This window comes from Equus asinus, chromosome 13, assembly GCF_041296235.1.
Source record: "Equus asinus isolate D_3611 breed Donkey chromosome 13, EquAss-T2T_v2, whole genome shotgun sequence".
In the NCBI taxonomy this organism is placed as follows: domain Eukaryota; kingdom Metazoa; phylum Chordata; class Mammalia; order Perissodactyla; family Equidae; genus Equus; species Equus asinus.
The window spans coordinates 47,106,222-47,130,388 of record NC_091802.1 but is presented as its reverse complement, the minus strand read 5'-3'; the positions used below and the strand labels follow the sequence as shown (position 1 = coordinate 47,130,388).

Sequence of the window (24,167 nt, the reverse complement as noted above, 5' to 3'; positions counted from 1 at the left end):
AGCGGGAATGGTGACTTAAGGGTTACATTTTGATGTAGAAACGCTCAAAGAAAAAACTTGCCTGGGAGGAAAGTTTCTGTGGAGCTGTGCCCCGCGTTTTGATTGATATGCTGAAGCATTGGAGACTCAACATTAATTTTGATCTTTCTTAGGAAGCTAGATGAAATAATATGTTTCTGAGAAAAAATAGTAACTTACTATAACATGTCAAAACCTTGCAGTGGAAAATGCCAACATCCACGAGGCCAAAGCAAATTCAAGAATCAACATCCTAAGTGCAGACCTCACTCACTTGCTGTCTTTTTTTTCCTGAAGAAGATTCACGCTGAGCTAACATCCGCTGCCAATCTTCTTCTTTTTGTTTGTGAGCCACTGCCACAGCATGGCCACTGACAGACGAGTGGAGTAGTCTGTGCCTGGGAACTGAACCTGGCCCCCTGAAGTGGAGCACACTTAACTTAACCATTAGGCCACTGGGGCTGGCCCAACTGACTTGCTATCTTGATTTCAGGGGCTGTAAGTCCTGGGGTCCAGCAGCTTGCTGTTGGGCACCCCAGAAATGTGAGGAATCTGTACCCACAAACGGAGTATGGCAGCTAGGACTCTGGCTTCTTAGTATTTTTCCTGGGAAAAATGTTTGATCCAAGCAGTTCGCACCTTATTAAAAACCTTGCTCACCAGAGGTGGCTCTGGGAAATTTTGGTTTCTTGAAATAACTGAAAGGATAAAGTTCTGCCACCCTTTAAAAGACTGGTATTTTAACTTCTTTTGGGACGTACGCCCCTTTGAGCCTCTGAACACTATGAACTCTCTCCACAGAAAACCCCACGAATACAGAACAAACATACACGTAGAGGTTAAGAATCCTTGATTTAAAATAATGATTCAAGGTTTTGAAGAGAATATTGGAAAGGGGTTTGCTGCTGTGACAGACACCATTTTTCATTGGAGGGTCGGGGCACTCGCTTGGGAATACACCTTGTGGGTTCAGCATAAGGTTTAGCAGGGCTGGAACACGCAGCCACGCCTCATTTTGAGAGCGTTGTCTGTGAATAGTGCTTCCAGAAGGGGCAACTCCCCACTCCCCTCAGGAGCTGGGGCCCAGTGTCTGCTGTCAGGGACTTTTTGGAGCAGGTCTTTTTGTCTAAGGGCAGTTTTATTATGTGTATTCGAAAAAGCAATACCAATTCTGCATTTACTTCCCTGGTTATTTATATGCTTTTTTTCTCTTAGAGTAAAAAGACTGGTAAAGCCTTTGGCCTAGTGGGTTTTTAGAGCCTGAAATTAATTTGTTAGATAAATTGCTTGTTATGTTACTTATAAAGGAGGCATTACATGCTTTATTGTGTATAACATGATTTCAGAATTCTCCTATTTGAGAATATGTTTTTAAGAAGGTACCTTGTGAAAACTACAGCTATTGGATTTGTGTCCTGCTTTCAAATCCTCTCCTGCACTTCCCAGTGGCCCCACGTGTGAGAGAAGCTGGGAGTGGGGTGATTCTGATGCAGAGGCAGGCCCTGGAGCCACAGGGCTAGAACCTGGAGTCCTGTTGCTGGCAACAGCTTTTCGATTTCCACTTCCGAACCCCTGGTAGATGGTGATTTGCAGAGGAGCTTTTATTAATGCCATCAAGATCTAAGAAGTCAACCACCACCCAGGAGTATTCCTCCTTTTCCTGAAGGATCCTTTTTTTTGATACATTCAGTTTCCTAAAAGGAATGCATCTTCCCAGCAGAATCAACGTTATACAAGTGGTTTTGTGGAAAGGAGAGAGGTACCATGCCTGCAGTCCTCAGATAGGGAAGCTTGTCCTAAAGTGATACTATTGAGTAGAGATGATCTGGGTTTTCGGTTAGATTTCACTTTCTCATAGCAACAATGTTATAATGTGTTACATTCTGGAGCTAAAACCTGACGCCCAATTTCTAAAAATATACTCAACTGTAAATGACATTTTTATCTTCTGTAATATATGGAATTTTCTGAAAAGGACATAAACAGGTTATTTAGGGATTACATGCAGTGTTTATTCACTCATTCATTCAACAAATAAATAGTTAAGTGCCTACTTTGCACAACATAGGGGACACAGCAGTGAATAAACTGAATTTCTGCCCACATAGAGCATATATTCTGTAGGGCAACAGGTAACAAGTAGCCATGTAACACAATGTCAGGAGGTAATATTATTCTGAAAAATAAAGAGAATAAGGGGATGGAGAGGCCATTCTTTTAGGATAATGGTCAAGAAGGTCTTTCTGAGGGGGAGACATTTGAGCTGAGTCCTGCTGTTATTTTTACTACAGCAAATATTCGGGAGTAACAGTTATCGTTGGGGCCCTAGAATTCAGTGAGGCTTCTTCGCAGAGACTTTGACTGATTCATGTGAAGGACCTTTTGAGGGGTTGGAACTTTGATGTCAGTGATCTTTTTAAAAAAAAATATTTATTTTTATTTTGTGTATGTGAGGAAGCTTCACCCTGAGCTAACACTTGTTGCCAGTCTTCCCTCTTTTTGCTTGAGGAAGATGGTCACTGAGCTAACATCTGTGCCAATCTTCTGTCTTATGTGGCATGCTGCCACAGAGTGGCTAATGAGCAGTGCTAGGTCCATGCCCAGAATCCGAACCTGTGAGCCCTGGGCCGCTGAAGCGGAGTGCACGAACTTAGCCGCTGCGCCACTGGGTTGGCCCTGTCTCTGACCTTTTGAGAGAGTGATCTGGCCTTATCTGGTTCATGCTCTCTTTCTTACTGTCAGTTTTCTTTTCTTTTCTTTTCTTTTTTTTAAGATTTTATTTTTTTCCTTTTTCTCCCCAAAGCTCCCCAGTACATAGTTGTATATTCTTCATTGTGGGTCCTTCTTGTTGTGGCATGTGGGACGCTGCCTCAGTGTGATTTGATGAGCAGTGCCATGTCCGTGCCCAGGATTTGAACCAACGAAACACTGGGCTGCCTGCAGCGGAGCACGTGAACTTAACCACTTGGCCACGGGGCCGGCCCCACTGTCAGTTTTCTTGCAGCAGGAACAGGAGGAGAGATGAAGTTGCTGCTGGCCTCTTTGCCGTGGTTCACAGTAGACCGAGCATCTCCCTGCTCTCCCGTTGGCCACTAAACCTAGCTTCCTGGTGTTGTGCGTGCCCAACAGTCTTTAAAATGCGTGAACCGCCCTTCACCAGTCACTCCACAAGGTCCAACAACCTGAATGCTTTCCCTGGACTGGTCAGCACATCCCGAGGCCAGCTAACCTGAGCTTGGCCCCAAGTCCCAGATGCAGGGGCCTGGGTAGAGGGGGGAGGATTGCAGCTGTTCTCCTAAAACTTTTTCTTTCTGAGTGTCATTTTAAATCATTGAATCACAAAATTATAAAACAATCTTTTGGGAAGGAGTATACTTCTGCCAATGATGCTGCCACTGTTGAAAACATCTTGTCACACATGTGACCTGTCAGTCAGTCCCAAAGTTAATCCTGTTACCCCATAATCCCAGGGTACAGTAATAGCCAGTATTTGTAGAGAACTGCAATTGACAGACTTCCTTGTCATACATCTTCTTTAATCCTCGGGACATCCTATTGTTATTGCTGCCCCTTTGCAGACCAGGAAGCTGACTCTAAACTGGTCAAGGAAGGAAGGGGACTAACCATACAAGGAGAAGCTTGTCCAAGGGCTTCTGTAGAACTCCTTTCATGCCCACACAGATCCTGTGAGGTAAACTTTATTTTTCCCATTTTGTAGATGGAAAACTGAAGCTCAGAAAGATCATGTAACTTGCCTGAGGTCACACAGCTGGTGGGACAGAGCTGGGGTTTGCTGCTGGTGGAAATGCATGCTCTTTCCTCCCTGCGGGTGCTTACCTCACCTGCCTGAGGCCACCTGCTCCTTGCTCCCTTCTTCCCTTTGTAACTCCAGCTCTGCCCTCCTCCTCTTCAGTGTCACCTCAGCCGCTTTGCCTGGTTTTTGAGCCAGCAGCCCACGTAAGTCCTCACCAGGGTAGGGTGTCATGGGCCGGGCAGGGGGCGGGCAGTGCCAAGTTTAAAAGTGCTTCTATCTCAGGTACCTGAAGGGTTAATAGACTTTAAAACATTTGTTGACAAAGAGCTTTATACACACACACACACACACACACACACATATATGTGCATACATATACTTACATAAATGGATACATATATGTATGTATGTGTGTGTGTATGGAGAGAGAGAGAGAGAGATTTCCATAGAGGAAACTTAAACTATATCATTCTAGCATATCAGAGATTTGTTTACATTTTAAAATATTGTGTAGGGGGCCGGCCCTGTAGCCAAGTGGTTAAGGTCGCACGCTCCACTTCGGCAGCCCAGGGTTTTGCTGGTTCGGATCCTGGGCATGGACATGGCACCCCTCATCAAGCCACGCTGAGGCAGCATCCCACATGCCACAACTAGAAGGACCCACAACTAAAAATATACAACTATGTACCGGGGGGCTTTGGGGAGAAAAAGGAAAAATAAAATCTTTAAAATATTGTGTAATCATTGTACTTACTAGTTTGTGTTTTTCCCCCTCATTTATCATGATTTCATTTGTGTATTGCCCCGTTTCTACATAGTGCACATACCTGCCATTTGTAAGGACTGTGTAATATCTCCTGTTAGCATGCATGGAATCCTTAGTTAATTATTTGTTAAACTTTTTTTTTTTTCCGTGAGGAAAATTGGCCCTGAGCTAACATCTGTGCCAGTCTTCCTCTATTTTGTACGTGGGACACTGCCACAGCATGGCTTGATAAGTGGTGTGTATGTCTGCACCCAGGATCTGAATCCACGAACCCTGGGCTGCCAAAGCAGAGCACGTGAACTTAACCACTATGCCATCAGTCCAGCCCTGAGTTGTTAAGCTTTTGTGGATTGGCAGGGAATTTACCTGATCACATTATTTCTTCAGGAAAAAAATTCTGAGTTTTTCTTAAACAATTTTAAGGTAGAGGTGCTTATTCATCATAGTTTCAATGGATTTTGGCTGGAAACATGCACTAGGCATTTGATGGAAAATATTTGTTTTTTCCAGATTTGAGTTTACATTTTGATCCGAATGTTTTTTTCTTTTTCTTTTTTTTCTGAGGAAGATTAGCCACGAGCTAAGATCTATTGCCAATCCTCCTCCTTTTTTGCTTGAGGATGATTAGCCCTGAGCTAACATCCATGCCAGTCTTCCTCTGTTTCGTATGTGGATCGCTGCCACAGCATGCCTGACGAGTGGTGTTAAGTCCCTGCCCAGGATCCGAGCCCGTGAACCTGGGCCGCTGAAGCAGAGCACACCGAACTCAACCACTGGGCCACAGGGCCGGCCCCATGATCCACATTTTATAAGCAATTATTATAAAACTTATAAAGGTTTTTTGGGAGTGATTTACGCATCTAACCGGGCAAAACTCTTTTAAGAAACTGAAGCAGAGAGGATTGAATTGACAAAGAAAACTCTTTAAAAATTAAGATTATCTTGAGGCTAAGAATGTAATTGCTGAATTGCAGGTGATTACAGAAAAAACTTTCCAAAATAAACAGTTCGACATTCGACGTCCACAATAGAAGGTTGGCACCAAGGAAATAGCTGCTTCCTCCCCTTCCTGGCCGCAGGCATTGGCAAAGGATGTTGTGTGGACCTGTTTGACTCCCATTTCTGCCGTTACTAGTTATGGCTCCTTCGGCAAGTTTCTCAGCTTCTCTGTCTCAGTTTCCTCACTTGGGAAGTGAAAACACAATTTCTGCCTTGTAGGGCCATGAAGATTAAATGAGGAGTGTCTTGATGTGTCTGGGATGTGAATCTTCAATAAAAGCTTTCTTTTATTTCTTATTCTTAACTCAAAACTTTGACTGAGTTAGTGCGTACTAAATGAGCCGTTTGGGTGATGCAGAGACCCTCCCTGCTCGTTTTAGGGAACAGTTACTCTTCCTTCTCCATTTTGAAGTTTCTTGTTTGCTGCCTAGTTTTAATTAGGATACCAAAAGTTGAAGAATTTTTTGTGTGGAATAGTAGATGGAATTAAAATTCTCTTGAAAGATATATTTCACAAAGTTGAACTTATGCAGACATTTCTGAAATGGTTTTATTACAATCTGTTACTTGCACAGTCACTTGCACAGTATTGTTAGAAGTTCATGACTTCAAGAAAATACTGTATCATCCAGCAAGTTCTCTTGCTACTGGTTTTAGGTTATTTGTAAGAAACCATTAGTCTTTCATCTGGGTGGGTATGTAATAGTGTCAGTTACCGAACCAGAACTTTCACCACCTTTCTGACATCCACCCTTGGAGATGGCCAAGTGTTGGACTCTAAGATGTCTCAAACTGAACCTGCTACGTTCCACCAAGCCCGATCCTCCTCTTTTTTTTTTTTTTTTAAAGATTTTATTTTCTTTTTCCTTTTTCTCCCCAAAGCCCCCCGGTACATAGTTGTATATTCTTAGTTGTGGGTAATTCTAGTTGTAGCATGTGGGATGCTGCTTCAGCATGGCTTGATGAGGGGTGCCATGTCCGTGCCCAGGATCCGAACTGGGGAAACCCTGGGCCACTGAAGCCCCCTGATCCTCCTCTTATTCCCAGACTTGGTGAATGGGACCACTGACCACTGTCCATCTTGTAAGCTCAGAGACTTTTGAGCCCAAAGCCTAATAAGGCTTGTGCTTAAGAGCACTTTCTTCCTCACTCTGTATCCCGTCCATCAACTCCCACGCATTTCATCTTCTGACTCTTTTGCGAGTCCCTCCTTGCGTCTCCACAGCTACTTCCCTTGTCTGGGCTACCATTATCTGTCAATTAAAGTGTTGTAAGAGTCTGACTGACCTTCCTGAACCCCTTCTTGCCTCTTTCCAATCTGCTTTCACCTTGTAGCCACGATAAGCTTTTCAGAAGATACATCTGATCCCTCTGTACCTGCCTCCAGACCACATGCAATAACCTTCAGTTGTTCCTCATTGCTCTTGGGATAAAGACCAATTCCCCAGTGTGGCCTTCAAAGCCCTGCGTGACCTGATCCCTGCCCGCCTCTCCAGTCTCATGCTGTGTACACTATACCACATCCAAGGGGTTTCTTTGGACTCCTCCATTAGGCTGTGCTCCTGCCTCAGGTCCCTTGCTCATGCCACTCTCTCTTCTGGACCTGCCCATGCTACCATCCCTCACCCAACTCTGACTCATCCTTGAGTTGTCAGCCCAGTTCCGACTTGCTTCAGGGCCCCTTCCACGACTGACACTCAAACCCATCAGTTCTTCCTGCTAGCTATGAGCTCTTGGTGCCCTTCATGTTCTTTCATACCTCAAGCTTCCTGAGGGCCACTCGAGTACTGTGCTGCCTTGTGAATTGTAAGGCAGGTTACAAATGACAAATACTGAATGCTAAATCATGACCTCTGCTCTCAGAGCTTAAATCCCACGTGTCCAACTAGAAAAGTTTGGCTTAAATTAAAATGTTTTTGCAAACACACCTGTAACAGTGCATAAATTGTGAGCTTGAGAGAGCCTTAGATATACAATCAGCACCAAATGCTTGTTTTATATACATGATAAATTGAGAAGAAAACAAGAGTTTGTCTTTAGGTGTTAGTTTAGTTTTGTTTTTAAAGATTTATTTTTCGTTTTTCTCCCCAAAGCCCCCTGCTACGTAGTTGTGTACTTTTAGTTGTAGGTCTTTCTAGTTGTGAAATGTGGGACGCTGCCTCAGCACGGCTTGATGAGCGGTGCCATGTCAGCACCCAGGATCCAAACCAGCAAACCCTGGGCCGCCGCAGGGGAGCGTGCGAACTTAACCACTTGGCCATGGGGCTGGCCCCCACAAGCAGGTTTTGAGGGGCCTATCACAATAGAATAAAGTATTTTATAGCCTTTCCTGCAAATTAAGGCAACTTTTTTTTTTTTTTTTTTTTTAGCACTTTTCAGTGCTTTCCTGAGTTGTCTTTAGACTCAGGGTCCACCCTGAAATTGATGCTTGCCCTGGACAGACAGGGTGAAGGTCTTTGCCTTACAGTGATAGGCTTGGCTTGCAGCTGTGCTCAATAGATGTTGAATGGATGGAACTCTTTCTTGAAGCGCAGAGCACCTGTAGAAGGCTTCTGTTGACTCTGGCTGATTTGCCCATGGAAATATCTGAATGAGGCAGTGTAGTGCAGTGGTGAAGAGCATGGCCTTGGAGCACGCGTCCTAGCTCTGCTAGTTAGTAGCTCTGTTACCTTGGTAAGTTGCCTAAACCACTTTCAGTCTTTCAGCAGAATTGTTAGGCTTAAGTGAGATATTGTTGGTAAAGCACTTAGAAGCGTGGCCTGTGTAAAGTTAATTGTTGTTATTGGTTCACTATCCTTCTGATAAGTCCTCACAAATCAGCACTGTGTCTGATTTGGATCTCTATGGCCCTTGGCCCTCCTTTCCTCTGAGAAATAGTTCTTGTTGCTCTAGTGGACTGGGCCATGTACTGCTCAGTATATCAGTAGTGTTCTTTACCACAGAAACTTAAATGGCTGTCACAAAGTTTTTGAAGGAAAAAAACTGTATTTTCTCAAGAAAAGAATAATTATGATAGATTTTTATTTAAATAGGATAACTGCCACACAGATAGGGTCTTTTGAGAACAAGAAATAATATTCCCTTGGTCTGTTTACTCCATTATATCCATGGGGAGAGAGTAGTGTGGTTAATTATAGCAAGATTTTTATGTCACTGCCCAAACTTTACAGTTTATGAAGTGCCAGCTCATTTGTTCTTTCTGTCAACAATCTGAGGGGTGGGTTTCACCATCATGACCCTCATTTGACAATCAGAAAATCCAGAGCCAACGAGGCTGCTCCTGAGCTGGAGCTCTCCCCGGTTAACCTCAGCTGTCACAGGCAGCACACTTTAGATATTAAGTTATTTGAGTGGGATTTTATGGGATCCTGATCACACACGATGGCCAGAAAGTTCTGCTCCTGTTTTGGCATTTTACTTTGGCAGAGAGTACTCTCTGAGGACCCACATAAGCTGGAAAAAAAAAATCCCAGCAACAAACTCAGCACTACTCATTTGGAAAGGGCAGGACACTGCTTTTAGGCAGTTATTGGACCTGTGAACAGGAAAACATCAAGATCACAACTTTACAGCATTTGCTTCTTTGAAACGTCAAGTGGAGCCCTGTATGGCCATCAGGTTTATGTGTCTCCAGAATGAGAATAGACAGTTTTGTTCCATGCTGTGAGCTCATATTCCTGGTGATGAAATGCTGCGTGTGCTTATTTTCCTTGATCTGCCAAGAAACAGCTTTTCCTCTTGTTGCTTTGTGCATCCGGGTTTCTTGTTTATTCCATTAGCCTTTCATTTCTGTCTCTGTCCTGCTTTGGGCCTTGAGACAGCAATGAAACAGACCTTCAGGAATGGGCAGCTGTGGAGGTCCTGGTTGGGGTCAGCTCTCTACCCCGGAGTCTGGGTTCGAACGGCTAGGACCAGCTCCAGGAGATAAAGGGCACACAGTGCAGGCAAGCATATCAAAGATCAGGAGCAGAACCCAGCTCAATTGTGTCCTGTGCCTGTGGAAGCAGCGGCTTACTTCTGATTCCTCATATAAAATATCTGAAGTAGTTGATTACTTTGATGGAAATAGGGCTTTTTTTCTTGTCAGTAAAGAGTGGTAGCCTCTTACAAAGCAATTGCCTCTAAGGTGGTGCCTTCTAACGTAAGTGTAGACTGGATTAACTAGTTACTGGTGCCCAGGACTAGCTGGTCCTGTATCTCCAACTGAGTTCCTGATGATTTCATCACCTTTTCCCGTGTGTGTTTTTAAGTAAGTGTAATGTGTTCCTAATATTCCAAGTTGATTTAGACTTGTAAGTCTTAATTCCATGGTGGGTATAGGGGCAGGGGCAGTGTGTGCACACACATAAGATGTGATTACTGGGGAATTTTTTCAAATTATGTATCTTCCAATCTCATATCCTCAATTATGATAAGCCCTGAGATGGGAAGGGTGGCTGGGTCATCTGTGTGAAGGCTTTCCTAGGATTTTCTGGTATACTTCCCCTCTGCCCAATCCCAAGATGCATCTGCTGTTTAAGAACTAGGTAAGAAAGTGATTAGGACTGGCTGATCAGTTGTCCCACTGTAGTCTGCTGGGTGGAGCCGACCTAGGCTGGTGGTTCCAACCTGGCATCTGCAAAGGAACCATGGGAGCCACGGGGCCATTTTCAGCATTTCAAAAGACAGTAGAAACTACATTTACCCAGGATAAGGACACAAAGCTACCCAGACCATCAAATTTCCTTGCTTTTGTTTGGAATTGCAAGTCTGTATGATTTCGTGCTGATTCCAAGTTCTCCTTGGCTGTGGATGACATAATAGGAATTTCCAAGACAGGATTGCTCCAACTCTAGACATTGTTACTACAGCTGGTATCAGATCTCACTCCTCAATCTGAACGTGCTCACTACTTTTAGAATGAGGCTGACCCTGAATGTGAGTGCCCTTGACTATCAAAATTAAGCACCTGATTGCTTACTTAGCTATGCTTATCATCACACCTCTGGCAGTGATTTGATTGTATAATGTTATTAAAAACCCTTTACAAATGTGCATTGTTGGCTAAAGTTTGGATCAGCATTGAAAAGGAAAAACGGTAAACAGAATTAATCAATTACTGTTAAGCATCATTTGTTAGAATCTTGTAAAACATGTGGCCAGCATGGGGAAGGGACAGAAAAAAAGAGGTTGTTGGTTAAACTACAGATCTCATTCAGTGCCCTCATTTTATTTTATTTTATTTTATTTTTTTAAAGATTGGCATCTGAGCTAACAACTGTTGCCAATCTTTTTTTGTTTTTTTTCCCCTGCTTTTTCTCCCCAAATCCCCCCAGTACACAGTTGTATATTTTTTAATTGTGGGTCCCTCTAGCTGTGGCATGCGGGACGCATGGCCTAATGAGTGGTGCCATGTTCGTGCCCAGGATCCGAACCAGCCAAATCCCGGGCCACCAAAGTGGAGCGCGTGAACTTAACCACTTGGCCATGGGCCCGGCCCCCCAGTGCTCTCATTTTAAAAATCATCCTTTTAACTAGCTTTGCACTAAAAGCAAACAAAGATAACTCACAGTAAAGCACCAGCTATTATTACTTAGTGTCTGTAGCCTAGGAATCCTGTTGATCGTATGTTTTTATGATTCTTTTTATGTAGTTGTGTTTGATGTATGCATGTCATCCCAAGTTCTGCTCTTTGATTTTTTATTACAACGTATATACTGTTCCATATTTCTACTTTGCTCATGCGTTTGTCATTTTTAATGGTCACAGCTGCCTGAATTATACCTGAAGTCGGACAGTCAGGACAATCTAGTTCAGGTTATTAGAGAATTCTGTTTGATCCTTGATAACATCGCTGATGGGGTCAACTTTGGCCAAGTCGGCATGGATAAAAAAGATGTGCTGTTGCCTACTGCAGATGCTGATAATAATAGCTGACATATGCTAACTGTTATTTCTTAATTTTCCCAGCAGCCCCTGTGAGGTAGGCACTGTTATCTCCATTTTATTTATATATGAGGAAAAAGAGGCTTTTTGTAGTAACTTCTCCAGGGTCACATGCTGGTAGGCAGTGGAAGTGGGATCTGAAGCTCCTTGGGCTGGATTGGAAATTAGAGTTGGACTCCAAGAACTCTAGTTGGGGCAGATGAATGAGAAGTGTCCAGGTCTACCCCCTGGGCTTTCTATTCTCTAGAACTATCTTTTTCTGGAGTGTGGACAGGGGCCTTAATTCTAGAGTCCTGGTATTATCTGAACTCAGAATGTGTTTTTCTTTTGAATTATGTTATAAATAGTAGTTCTGTGTACTTGGAAAGGTACATTTGTACCATAGTTAAGTTATATTGTGGATTGTATTAAGTTTTGTGGGCCTAAGAACCTATTTACCATTTGTTTTCCTTCAGGATAAATGGCTTTTGAATTTAAAACAATTGATCTATTAATGAACTTTTGGAACTTAACCTACTCTTGGTTGAGAATTCACTTTCTGTGATTACTTGTATGGTATAAATGTTGTAGGAGGTCAGCTGAGAGGCTGGAGTTGTCTAGGAGGAAGGCTTGGTGTTCACTTAAAGCATCTCTGCCTTCATGGAGATTGCTAGGACTTGACAAGGCAGAGGAGTGAGGCGAAGGCATTTCCCATGTGGGGAGCTGCGTGAATGAAAATGTGAAGGAGGATGGTTTCACATGAGCCAGTGGCTTATCAGACCCAACCAGAATGTTGGGAACACATTGGAGAGTAACTGAAAATAGGTTGAGTAGATAGAGGGGCTGGGTTATCTTGGGCCCTAAAAGCCAAGAAGATTAGATGAGATACAAGAATGTGATGGGTTTTTGAGCATAAGAGTGACACGATGAGAGTATTATTCAAAGGAGGCTAGTCAGGAGGCAGAATGCCATATGGGCTGGAGGCTGGGGGTAAGGGATGAAATCAGAAAGAAATGCTAAGGTGTCAGGTGATGAAAGAAGAACTCGGTCAACAGGACTTGGGGGAATTAAAGAGGTTTGGAGGATAAAGAAGAGGAGAACATCAGAGATGACCCTTTGGGATTTGGCCTTCGTGGCTGGAAGAGCAGTGGTCCCTTGATGGTTGAGGGGGAGTTAGTGCAGGGTTGGGTTGGGCTGGGTAGGAATGCGGATGACAGATGGGTCCATTGGGTTTAGAATTAGGCCTCTTTGGACCTGGATAGGGTCTGTGCATGGGTGGAGAGTAGAGAGGAATGGATAGAAGAATTTCTAGCCAAGGGATGAGAATAGTGATCAGTGTATATAGTTGGGTATGGGAGATAAGATGGCAACTCCTACCATCTTCCAAGTGAGTTAGGGGCGAGGCCATCTGCTTAGAGAGAGACAAAGTTGGAGGCCTGGGTGAGAGACAAAGCCTAGAATGCACCACTGGGGGACCTGACTAGGAAATCAATGAGCTAATTCAGAAATTTCCTGGAAACAGCAACAACATGGACCAGGTCAGCATGCTGCAGCCACCTCCTGGCTGGGGTCTGCAGCAACTCCTGCTCAAACTGTCTCCCCTTCTTCCCCTCCTAGCTGGGATGGAAATCCTTTGCAGTGGGAATGATTCCGGCCAGGGGTGGGGATGTCTTGCAGATAGTAGATAACAGTGCTAATGATTTAGAGAGGGTGGTACAAATGGTGGTTTGGTCTGAAAATACAGATAGTGGTTTGGTCTTGAAAGCTAGGCCAGCCCTTCTCTTACCTTGCTCTCCTCTCCATTTTTAAAAAAAGCCAGGCAGAGTAGGATCATTTTTTTGTGACAGGGCATGGAGTTGTGTCCGTGTAGGGATTGGTGGTCCCTGGTGGGCTCTGCAGGGTACTGTAGAAGTGAGGGTGGTGAGAATGTGGAAGAGGTGTAGTTTGAATCCATGAGAGGGTGAAGCTAAGAGGTTGTTCTTGGAGTGATGTTTGTGTGGAGTATGAATGAATGAAGCGTTGGGGTAGAGAGCCCGATGGGAGTTCTGTTGTTATCACAGCTGGAGCAGAGGCAGCCTGGACACGAGTTACCTTTTGTACAATTTGGCAATGGGTGGGGGAGGGATGAGGGGTGCTTGAGGAGGATTGACGCGTGTTCCCTGTTGCCGCAACACACACAAGTGCTGATTATCTGCGTCTCATTCTTAGTGGACTTGGCAAACTCTCCACCTATGACCAGAAGAAGTAAGGGATGTTTCTACAGCTGGGTTAAGCAAGACAAGTTCAGAAGGTCTAGAAGTATGTGTTAATGGGAGATGAATTATTTCAATATTATTAGAAAAATATTTTGACTTAATTGCCTTAGGCACATTAGTCAGTTCAAGTGTATTCTGGTTTCCTTTGCTTGACTTGAGCAGTTGCCAAGAATTTTTCTGGTGCAACATGAAAACGTAGGACTCTGAGTAGGTTCTGTTCCGTGGAAGCTGAATCATAGAATCATAGATATAGAATGTACAGCTTTCTGGAAAATTCCTTGAAGACAATGGGGGAGGGTCCCCTCAATTAACAGTGAAAACCCAAGGCTCAGGGAGGTGAAGTGGGTGAGTTCCATCACTGTCATTTGAGAGTCTTGGTCCTCCTCAGAGCTTCTGCCCCTGCTGCCGCATGGCTTCAGCTGGTATGTATTTCAGTGACTGATTCTACTACTAGCTGAACAGTTGTCAAAATCTCACATTTGAGTGGAACTTTTGGGCTGGGTCACCTCACTGGGCTGCCCTCAGCTCGAGTCCTTCCCTGTCACAATCCACAGTGGTGGTGGAGTTGATGGAGGAATGTTACCTCCTGGGGTTTATAGGCAGGTGGTTCTTCTCACAGGGAACCCTGCTGTGTCCAATTTGCCAGCCATGACCATGCCCCTGCCAGGAACACAGTGTCTCCTGACCTTCTTGCAGGTCTTGCCATTTATTATGACTGGAAAATACAGAGAAATGATTGTTCACATTAGTCAGTTTTTCTAAAGAGTTTGATCCTTGTACAGAGAACAGAGACCAATATGTGCATTATATACACTATTGTCTGAAACAGTTTCAGAGACTAATGGTTTTATGCTGATGGAAAGGGAAAAGCTGCCTCAGGAAGTATAAAACCCGGAAACTATAAAGTAAAAGACTGATTCAACATCTCGAAATATAAAATTTTGTAGATTTAAGAAATTAAAAGACAGGTCGGAGATGGGGGGAAATATTTGCAAACACATATAGTAGAGAAAGTGTTGACCACCCATTATTCAAAAATGAATAAGAAAAACCCTTGGGCAAGAAATATGATGACCAGGTAAGAAGAGAAACAGATAAGGAAAAAGTTGAAATGATTATCAAAGCATTGAGTTGCCTTTTCTGCATCCATCAGATGGGCAAAAATGTTAAATAATGTTCAGTCTTGACAAGAGTTCAAGGTGGACACTTTTATACACTGTTGGTAGGAATAAATTGGTAAATTGGACAAATTGGTAAGTTTCAAAATTTTAAATATGTGCCTCTAGCAATTTCACTTCTAAGAATGTGCCTGTGGATGGAGTTGACCTTGTGCACAAGATTTATATAGAAGGCTTTTCAAGGTAGCATTGTATCTAATAGTGAAAACTGGATAAAACTCAAATTTCTATCAATAAAGGAATGGTTAAGTGGATGACGGTATACCTGTACTATGTAGAGAAGGGGTGTGTGTGTGTGTGTATATGCCTGTTGATTTATATGTATGGGCATAGGAAGAGGCCCAAGAAATAGTAAGTGAAAAACAAGCTGCAGTGCAATATGTATAGTATGATCTCATTTAAGACTGAAAACAAAAACCGCTTGGTGTGTTTGTGTATATTTATAAATGCATACAAAAGGACTGGAGGGATACATTCTAGGTTGATTTGGGGTGGGGGGAACAGGACAAAACGTCACTTTTCCTCTACAGATGTCTCTTGAAGTTTTTTACAGTGAGTTTGAAATTTGTTTTTTAATTGAAGTGAAAATTTATATATGCTATTCAACCTTGTAATTTCACTTCTAGAAATATTTCCTAAGGAAATAATTGGAGGTAGTCAAAGGTTATATACAGCATCATAATGTATTGCAGCATTGTTTGTAACAGCAAAAAATTTGAAGTAGTATCCTGTGTTGAAATGGTTACATTATGGAATATTAATTTTATATAGATATTTAAAAGCATGTGTAAAAGAATCTTTATTGACTTGAGGAAATGCTTACAAGAACAATTGACATTTAGGGAATGCTTGCTCTCTACCAGGGACCATGCTCAGTGCCTTTTACATAAATTGTTGTATGTAATCTTCTGAACATTCTTTTTTTTTTCTTTTTCTTTTTTTGAGGAAGATTAGCCCTGAGCTAACATCTGCTGCCAATCCTCCTCTTTTTGCTGAGGAAGACTGGCCCTGAGCTAACATCCGTGCCCATATTCCTCTACTTTATACATGGGACGCCTACCACAGCATGGCTTTTGCCAAGTGCTGCCATGTCCGCACCTGGGATCTGAACCGGCAAACCCTGGGCTGCCGAGAAGTGGAACATGCAAACTTAACCGCTGGCCACTGGGCCGGCCCCTTCTGAACATTTTTCTGCAATTCCCATTTTACAAATGGAGAAACAGAGGCGTGGTTAGAGTAAATAATTTACTGCTCAGACCCGGTCACACTGCTACCAGGTTGGTGGAACTGAAGCCAAAGGCCTCACTCATAACTCACATGCTAGATTACTTCACTGTGTAATCTTGAGTATAAAAGCAGATTACATACATACATACATATGTATATAGTGTATGACTTATTTTATAAAAATGAATCTTTCTGCTTTGATTTCTTGTGGGTAAGGTGTGGGTGATGGCCTCGTACAATTTTATATTCTGAAGATAACGATTTTATTTTAAAGATTGACATGCATTTACATGTAATTTTTTTCCAGATCACAAGAGTATTTGGAAATACCTAAAAGCAGAAAATAAAAATTATTGATAAGCCTGTTATATGCTGGAAACTAGCATTAATGCCCCCCATTTTTTGTCTGGTGTGTGTATAGGTGTGACATTATCAAGTTGCTTAATAGTTACTGCAAAATTGCTTTCAGAAAAGTTTTTACTAATTATGTTCCAACCATTAGAGTGAGAGAATTTTTCTCACTATACCCTTACCAGCATCATACATTATATTTTAATCATGGAATTTGATGGTAGAAATTGTTGAGTTGACTTATTTTCCAATTTTTTGTTGTTTTTGGTAAGTGGAGCTTGTTGGTTTGTTTATGGGCCATTTGACCTTTTGGGTGAATTGCCTCTTCATGTACTTGGGAAGTGTCTGTTGAGGATGTCTTTCTACATTTGATCGTTAAGGCCCTGAAGAAAAACTAAACGGGAAGTTTTACTCTTCACTCAGTCTTTACTCAGAAGGCATTTTTCTTACAAGGGTGAAGTGGTGGTCTCTGGTTAAAAGCTGATTTCTTAACCACTTGGAATTTATTTGACTTTAAAAAAGGAATGGTTGGGGCTGACCCTGTAGCTGAGTGGTTAAAGTTCCGTGTGCTCCACTTCAGCTGTCCGGGTTTGCAGGTTCAGATCCTGGCTATGGACCTAGTCCACTCATCAGCCATGCTGTGGAGGAATTCCACATACAAAGTAGAGGAAGATTGGTGTAGATGTTAGCTCGGGGCGAATCTTCCTCTCTCTCTCTCTCTCTCTCTCTCACACACACACACACACACACACACACACAGAGGAATGGTTGATGAAAGGTACGTGGGGCCCTCTCTGGACTACTTTTGCAACATCCTGAGAGTCTATAGTTATTTCAAAATAAAGTTTAAAAAATTCAAGGAGTGGTGAGACTTTGGCTCTCTCATGTTACTGCCTGTAACTGGGCTTGATAATTCTGACTAGTAGAGTCAATTGGGAGGAGCAGGAGGGGAATAATATATGACGACAGACCCGAAGCCAAACAATGGTTAGGAACACTGCTTTTGTTGTTGTTGTTGTTTTGAGGAAGATTAGCCCTGAGCTAACTGCTGCCAATCCTCCTCTTTTTGCTGAGGAAGACTGGCCCTGAGCTAACACCCATGCCCATCTTCCTCCACTTTATATGTGGGATGCCTACCACAGCATGGCGTGCCAAGCAGTGCCAGTTTGCACCCGGGATTCAAACCAGCAAACCCCGGGCCACTGAAGCAGAACGTGTGCACTTAACCGCTGCGCCTCAGGGCCGGCCCCTGCAATGTGCTGTTTGTAACCGTGGTCACTACCCTATTCTCATCTTCCAGATTTTCAGCTCAGTCTACTGGGTTCCAGGCATTCACTCACTTGAACAAGATGTTTACATCCAGTTTTCAAACTTCTCAAGAACCTATAGTGGTTCTGTTTCCTAAGATTTAAATATAAATCCAAACACTTAGCCTTTAAAGTTTTAGAGCAATTGATTCCCAGCTCTAAACTCAAATATTAGTCTTCTTCCTGCACCCCCCAGTGCAGCCCCTCAGCTGTAGCTAACCTAATTGTTTAGCGATCCTCTTGATCTGACTTGACAGACTTGTTCCCATCTCAGTGCCTTTCCCTGCACGGATGTTTCATATCTGCAATATTCTTTTCTCCACATCTCTTCCTCTTAAGTCACATACATGACTTTTCTGCTAAAAAGAAAAAAAATTTATTGCCAGGCTTCTTTACTTGATTAGCCCCATCTGATTTGGGCATGCCTGTCCTGAGTTTTCATTACGGTAGAATTTTTTTTTTGCTTTCATTTATTAGGTGTCATTATACCACGTCCATCTGTTGTCTCCTTGAGTTCTCCCGGTGGATGACACCGATGTAATTTTTTATGTACCTCCACAGGCCTTGTGTGATTGCACTGGAGGCATGACCTGGTTTTGAATGAGTTACTGTGAACTGAATTTGAATTTCATTATCAGGACCATCTAACAATCTATAAAGCAAAATTCTAATTGTGTTAATGCTTTTGAATACCTTTTTCCTCCAGGTATGTGGCACTCTTTCCCAGGTGGGCCTGCATCATGGCAGGTAAAAGGTCTGGGCAGTGGCTGAAGCGGGTGGACGTGTTGTTTACCAGTGGTAGGAACCCTGTGTCGTGTTGTTTGTGGTGCAGGACTCGGCTGGGTTGGACTTTGAGTGTGGGTCTGGGAACCTAGTAACTAGTGGGAAAGGGGTTCTGAGTTTCTAACAATCAAGGTCTAAGTGCCTTGGGAGGATTGCCTTTGCTGACAGAGTACTTTCTTTTCTTTTTTGAAGTCCAACTAAGGCTAGAGCTAGTTCATTAACTATAATGTCAATATTGATTTTTGTTTGTGAGTTGGAGTATTAACAGATTAGAATGGCTGCTGGCAAGTCTTAGCTGCTCCACTGAATTTAAATGAATCAAGGGATAGCTATAAAGATGTACTTGAGGTTTTTAGGCTAAATCAGACCTTCCTACTCTGGTTGGTTTTGACCAGATTCACTGTTTCCTCTGCAGCATCAAGGCAGAAAAATGGAATCTTAAGGCCTCTTCCCTACTTTTTATAAAATCAGATTCTATTTAAAAATACATAGATCAGAGGTGTTAAGACATCCTCTGCAATACTGTGCAGCTTTCCTCTTTTCCTCTGCCAAGAGAAGTTTTTGAATTAAAACTGTTGACTGATGCTGCCCATGCTGGCAGATGGTTGGTACTCATACATCATATATCCAAGTGTAACCTTGTTCAGAGGCAGCAAATGTCTAACAGGATGAATTTTACAAAGACAAATAATTTTAATAATGATCTGGAAGGATTAGGGATGCTCCTGAGAAATGAGACATTCCAAACCAGCTTGCTTGTTAACATGCTATAGTACTGTGCTCTATCTGGAGACTAGTTCAATTTTCAGTCAAAATTGCTTTATTCCCTCCTTGCTTCCTTCTCTTTTTTCTTCCTCCAGCACTTCTTCTAATCTAGTATATAAATTAAAAATTAATAATAGTAATAATAGCCACATTACTATTGTCTGTTTTAATGTGGGAGACCCAAGTAGATGAATTGGTGATAAGTGAGCTGCCTGGAAGGAACAATTTTCTCTTTTTATGCCTCTGTAGAACCCCAAGATTGAATTGTTTCAAATACAGCAGGTAGGAAGGGCAGTTATTATTGGAAAATTAGCCAAAAAGACCCCACCAGATTCAGAAAGGTTATTATCTCTGAGTTAATAAATGCCAACATTGAGTCTTAAAATAGCTCTTAATTTTTCATTGTACAGTCTGATTTATTGTTGATTGGTTTTTCATGGCCTAATAAATGATCATAACCTTTTTGAGTGACTAGAAATAAAATAAATTTCATGGATGTTTCGTATTCTAATTCTGACTCCACTGAAGTTGGTAGCCTCATGGAGTTCATGATAGGAGGGCGACTGGCTACTGGCTTCCTGTTTGAGGCCTTTGGTTTTTGTGAGTTCAGGTTAGGTGGGAGCCATTGATTTGCTCCTTGTTTTTAGACTGGATAGAATGGAATCCTGCATAGATGCTGCGGGGAGAAACACTTATTGGAGGCGTTCTCAATCTTAGAGCAATGAACATCTTTACAAGACATAGAAACCTTAATGGAGAATTATAGTCAGCAAAGATCCATCCGCAGAGCAGTTTGAGATATCCTGCTTCCCCAAAACATGTGACTAACGCTGAGGTACAGAGAGCATTTGGCTCTAAAAAGCTTTGTTTTCTCCCCTAGGAGTATGGGAACCTAAGTACATTTGCCTTTATTATCTTAGAATGTAACCACAAGGTAGTGTAAACACTAAAGAACAATGTGAGCTTTTTGAATAGTTGTTTTAGTTGGCATGATAAGTAGTTCTAGGTATTATACTACTTTCATTGTAAAGTTTTGAATGGTGAAATTTTAAAAACATTTTTTATTTGTAATTATGGTAAAATATACATAATATGAAATTTACCATCTTAACCATTTTCAAGTGTATAATTCAGTAGTGTTAAGTCTACTCACATTGTTATGCAACCAATCTCCAGAACTTTTTCATCATAAAAATCTGAAACTCTGTATTCATTAAAAAACAACTTCCCATTTTCTTATCCTCCCAGCCCCTGGTAACCACCATTCTGCTTTTTGTTTATGTGAATTCGGCTACTTTAGATACCTCATATAAATGGATACAGTATTTGTCTTTTTTTGTGACTGGCTTGTTTCACTTAGCATAATATCCTCAAAGTTATTAAATCGCAGTGAGGGCTAGTTTGCTTCTGGCTTACCTCTTGCCAAGTAGAGGTAGCCCTCTGAGGTCCCAGCTCCTTGTAGAAGGGTCTCCAGTTCGTGTTCCACCTCTGCCAGCCCTGGGCTTCAGTTTCTGTTCGGGAGATCATTAAAATGAAAGTTCCAATTTGCCAGAATCATCCAGTGTTTTGAGGGCAAGAGTGGCTTCTTGAGGGCTCATCTCTCTAGGTTCCCATTTTCCTTAGTTTTGGCCTGGTTATTCCTTATTCAGTTGTTGAAGCTTCAGTTCTTTTCGGATTTTTTTTTTAAGATTTTATTTTTCCTTTTTCTTCCCGAATCCTCACAGTACATAGTTGGATATTTTAGTTCTGGGTCCTTCTAGTTGTGGCATGTGGGATGCCACCTCAGCATGGCCTGATGAGCAGTGCCATGTCTGCGCCCAGGATCTGAAACTATGAAACCCTGGGCCGCTGCAGCGGAGCGCATGAACTTAATCACTCCGCCACAGGGCCAGCCCCAGATTTTTTTTAAAAATATTGAATTCATTGTTAGTTATTTTCAGCAGAATGGTGGTCCTGATAGTGGAGCTTGCCTTCCCAGACACCAGCCCTCTGGCCTCAGTTTGTCAGTGTTGCCTCTCCCAGCCCTGTCCATTCTGGGGCTGGATGTAATTAATCTTTAGCACCACTTTGATTGTGACCAAATCAGACTTTTACTTAGACGTATCTCTGGCAGGAAATCGTCCTATGTGGCAGCGTGAAGTGTAGGCCCTCCCCTCTCAAGACTCAGGATTCAGTGTTCAGATCCAAAGTGCTGTGGTCTGTTGGTAGCTTTAGAAGAAGGAGAACTGTTGGGAAGGAAATTTCCTTTTTTGACATTTCATTCAGTTCCTGAGGGCTGGAGATAAGGTTGTCTCTTTTTTTTGAGACTCTTTATAATTGAGTTTGGATACTAGAAGGCAGAAGGCTAGTTATTTTTTTATAATGCTAGATTGTCAGATGAATGATGATACTCTTCATTCCTCAGTGCAGCTGGTTGTGTGCAGATTGTTGAGAACTGAGCTTAGTTCCTGGGAGAGCTGTCCGTGAAGGAGCACAGAGGGCGGCTACCAAGGCCAGGACAAGGACTAATAAAGAGTGTACGTGACATGCTTGAGGAGGAGCTTGCTGTGGTGGGAAAGGCATCAGGACATCAGTGTTGAAAGCCCACGTCTAACTGTCTCCTTCGCCCCCTCCTCGTTCAGTGCTGTGGCCTTGGATAAACCACGTAATCTTTCTGGACAACAGTCAGGTGCAATTTTCTCTTGATTTTGAGTGTCCTGCAAGGCTGTGACTATGAGAGGGTCAGTTTTGCTGACTCTGGCAGCCAGCTATTAGGAGGACAGAGAGGAGGGGGCTTGGACTGGTCCCCAGGAGGAGGAAGGAGTGACTGCTTGATGGGTTATCTAGAACCCAAATCATGGACCCTGGTTCTAGCACACTCATTTATCCAGCAGAGTTGGTCCTACAAGCAGTCTTGGTTCATCTAGTCTAATCCCCTCATTTTGCAGATGAGCAAACAGGGCCTTGAGATTTTCTTGTATTTAAAAAGTAGTAGTGCTGTTTTTACGTCACATGGCTGGTTTTAGTAAAAAAAAAAAAAAAACAAAAACACACACACACAACAAACTGGTGAAGTGGAGCCAGGCTTTGGTCACTGTGGATTTGGGGGCGTTTACTCTAAACCTTGGAAGCCACTACCTGAGCCCTGGAGAAACACATTAGCTGTGGTGATCCAGACTGCCTGCCCCAGGCTGGCTGCCTGGCACCCATCTTTCTATGGGGCCCAGCTCAGGCCCTGTTGGCTGACACAGACCTTGAGACAATCTGATCAGAGATCAGCAGAAGTCCCTTTAACAAGCAAATCAGGGGGCCTGACTTGTCTTGGAGGATTGGGCAGGTAGGCCCCTGTGATGGCCCTTCCTGGACAGGTGCCAGCTCACTGTTCCCTGGGGCCTTGCTTGGCTGTTGAGGCCACAGGCTCCTGGATACACTGCTGTTTTTACTCTTTGGCTCTGGACTGGGCCTGACTTTGCCTGTGGATTCCCAGGCAATCCCACCCTCAACTACAGAGGAGCCTCTCCTCTCTTGCCTTGCTCCCCAGAGGACTGACTTAACATTGTTCAACTTCAAAATCGTGCTCTCTGTATTTGCACCTCTGCCCACAGTCACCTTCACTTGTGGCCACCACTCTCATGAAGCACCCTCAGAACAGCAGAGCCTTGCAGATCATCCTTTATGTTATTAAAGCAATTGAAATGAGGCTTATTTCTCAGCCTACTGAGAATTATCAAGTACCAAACTTTCTTTTTAAATTACCTCTATAATTTTCTTTTTAAATTACTCTTAGAAAACTAGGTGACAGTTAAATGAAAAACATGTGTTGCGCTTGGTATTTTTCTTCCTACTAAGCCTACAAATCTGTGGCTTAGAGATAAGAAGGAAGGATTGTCCTGGACCTGAGTCTGTCTTTCTAGCTGGCTGCCAGCTCCTGGATTTAAATTGCTTTGTTGACTGATAGAAATCATTTCCTTTTCCTGGATCCAGTGGGGATAGGAAAGCCTGAGGGTCATAAATAAGTGAGGGTAAAATTCTGGTGGAAAGTTCCTCCCCCCCCCCCGATATTTCAACACATTTTTTTATTGAGTTCATAATAGTTTACATCAATGTGAGATTTCACTTGTACATTATTTCTTGACTGTCACCACATAAGTGCTCCCCTTCACCCACTGTGCCTCCCCCCACCCCCCTTCCCCTGGTAACCACTGAACTGTTTTCTTTGTCCCATTATTTGTTTATATTCCACATATGAGTGAAATCATCTGGTGTTTGTCTTTCTCAGACTGGCTTATTTCACTTAGCATAATTCCCTCTAGGTCCTTCCGTGTTATTGCAAATAGGATGAATTTGTCTTTTTCTCTGGCTGGGAAGTATTCCATTGTGTATATATACCACATCTTCTTTATCCAATCATCAGTCGATGGGCACTTGGGTTGCTTCCATGTCTTGGCTATTGTGAATAGTGCTGCAATGAACATAGGGGTGCATATGTTACTTTGGATTGCTGATTTCAGGTTGTTTAGATAGATACCCAGTAGTGGGATAGCTGGGTCGTATGGTAGTTCTATTTTTAGTTTTTTGAGGAATCTCCATACTGTTTTCCGCAGTGGTTGCACCAGTTTGCATTCCCACCAGCAGTGTGTGAGGGTTCCCTTCTCTCCATACCCTCTCCAACATTTGTTATTTTTCGTCTTGGTGATTATAGCCATTTTAACAGGTGTAAGGTGTTATCTTAGTGTAGTTTTGCTTTGCATTTCCCTGATGATTAGTGATGTTGAACATCTTTTCATGTGTTTATTGGCCATCTGTATATCTTCTTTGGAAAAATGTCTGTTCATCTCCTCTGCCTACTTTTTGATCGGGTTGTTTGCTTTCTTATTGTTC

General features: G+C 42.7%; 1 protein-coding gene across 10 annotated transcripts in view; it reads left to right on the top strand.

Annotated features, from left to right (window-relative positions):
- The window catches only part of TEX2 (testis expressed 2), a 103,778-nt gene that overhangs the window by 16,518 nt on the left and 63,093 nt on the right, over nucleotides 1–24,167 (top strand). The window contains exon 1 of one of the 10 annotated variants that reach the window (XM_070483460.1): nucleotides 15,824–16,151. The exons of the other annotated variants lie outside the window; for them this stretch is intronic. The gene's annotated coding sequence lies outside the window, so the exon portion shown is untranslated. Of the gene's footprint in view, nucleotides 1–15,823; nucleotides 16,152–24,167 lie in introns of those variants that run through there. 10 annotated transcript variants of the gene reach the window in all.